General features: G+C 32.0%; 1 protein-coding gene across 1 annotated transcript in view; it reads left to right on the forward strand.

Moving 5' to 3' along the window:
- LOC107099700 (carbohydrate sulfotransferase 6-like) overlaps window positions 1–1,914 on the forward strand; it is a 46,613-nt gene that overhangs the window by 42,528 nt on the left and 2,171 nt on the right. The gene's annotated exons all lie outside the window — the stretch shown is intronic.

A 1,914-nucleotide genomic window follows, 5' to 3' on the forward strand; every position in this document is an offset into this window, starting at 1 on the left:
TATATACATACATACATGGCTTAAATCAGACATTCAAGTTAGAAAACGTGGAAAAAACATAATATATGTTAAACATAATAATGTTAAAATTTTTAACAATTTTCTTTTTGTATCTCTGCTGTTCTCTTTTTTGGAATTATGCTTCAAAAGAGTAAAAACTCAGTTGGTAGACTATACGATGCTTTACAGCATTAAAATATATATAAAAAATATGTCATTAAATGGTGAACGCCACACTAAGATCAACAAGATGCCTAATAAAAAGAACAACTATTTGTTTTACTGCTGGCTAAAGGAAAACTTATAGTTTATTTTTGTTTTTTATTCAGCTAAGTGGAACAGCAACACCTTAATCAAATGAAACAGAAAATGACATTTCTCTTTATCAGTGTTTTTTAAAGGAGTGGTTCAGTTTGCTTTGTTTAATAAGTCGATAAAGGCTCTCGGTAAGAGCTAAAGTTAACCCTTAATAAGGTGTAAAGAAGAATAAGAATTTTGAACATTTTGCCCTTATACTGTTAAACTGTTTAATTTATTACAATCCAATTTTTTGATTTATCATTAGCAGTGGTAGAATTAATGATATATAGATTTCATTCTTCCCTTAATTAAAAGCCTAGTTCTTAATGAAAATGTGCAGCTTATTTGATGGAATTAAAATCAATGGATTAAAATAAAAAAAGATTGATTTGAAAGACATCACTGATGACATCAGACACAAGAACCAGCTAAACAAGTCTGATGGAAAATAACATTCAGAAAGGTGAGCCAATCTGATATGGCTGAATATGTGCAGAATGTGCTGGCATAGGACACTGCCTGTCTTGATACACTTTCAACTGAAAAAAGATCAGACAACCTCTGCATGAAACCATGTAAAGTATGTTTACAAGAGGCCATAATGTAGCTGGTATCAGAGTTGCCTAGGAAACCCTTTTTTTGATCCAAAAGTTGCAGCTCCTTTTTACAAAAGAAAATTCTTCTTTCATTTTTGGATCAAATACAAGCACATCTAAATAAGTTAGAATATATATATAATTAGCAAATGCATTTATATCAGGGATTCTCCATAAATAAAAAAGTAAAACGCACTACAGAACTGAAGGCAAATATATCAGGCCTCATAAAACAAGAATAATTAATATATCAACAATACTAATAAGTCTTATTACGTAGCAATCACCACTTAATTTCATACAAGGCTACTATGTGAGACAAAGTGCCTTTTGAAAAATAAAGCAGGTATTTGTCATGATTATTTTAGCCCTTTCTTTTATTTGCTTTTGGCAGGGAAAGAACAAATAACAATACTACATTTATAATCAGTTTCAATTCCAAATGAAAATCTATCTGAATTATTTCTGTCAAGGATTTAAATAAATCTATCACATCATTGTCAGAATCTAAATATTAAAGTCTTCCTATATAAATAAATCTAAAACAAGTTTTATATACTGCATTTAGTCGAGCAGCTGCATGGCATGCACTATGAACCCATATTGTGTTAAGATTTTCTCCTTCTGGTTTCAGATTAAGAGTTCAGTAGAAAGGAGCACTGTCTGCTTTTTGTCAGAATGGTGCTAAGCTTAGATTTTTAATGATAGTTGTTCATAAGGGGATACTTCAATATATAATACATATATTTTTCTGTTCTCTGTCTTTTTTCCCTGAAGAAGAGACGGTCATCTGTCTCCTGGCAAAAAGAAAAGGCAGATCTACTCAAACTGCATATACCAGAAACGAAAAATTACTTTCAGCCATGAAATCCATCTTCAAAGTTGACTTCAGCGTTTTTATTTTCCTCATGCTCCTGCAGGGGGCAGCATTGTTGCTGTTCTGCAACTGGTACTACCAGCTTGGCTCAGCAGACTCTGCCCCTCCAGACCGTAAAGTTCACGTTTTGCTCCTTTCATC

The sequence above is a fragment of the Cyprinodon variegatus genome, unplaced genomic scaffold (genome assembly GCF_000732505.1).
Source record: "Cyprinodon variegatus isolate N-32 unplaced genomic scaffold, C_variegatus-1.0 Scaffold898, whole genome shotgun sequence".
In the NCBI taxonomy this organism is placed as follows: Eukaryota; Metazoa; Chordata; class Actinopteri; order Cyprinodontiformes; family Cyprinodontidae; genus Cyprinodon; species Cyprinodon variegatus.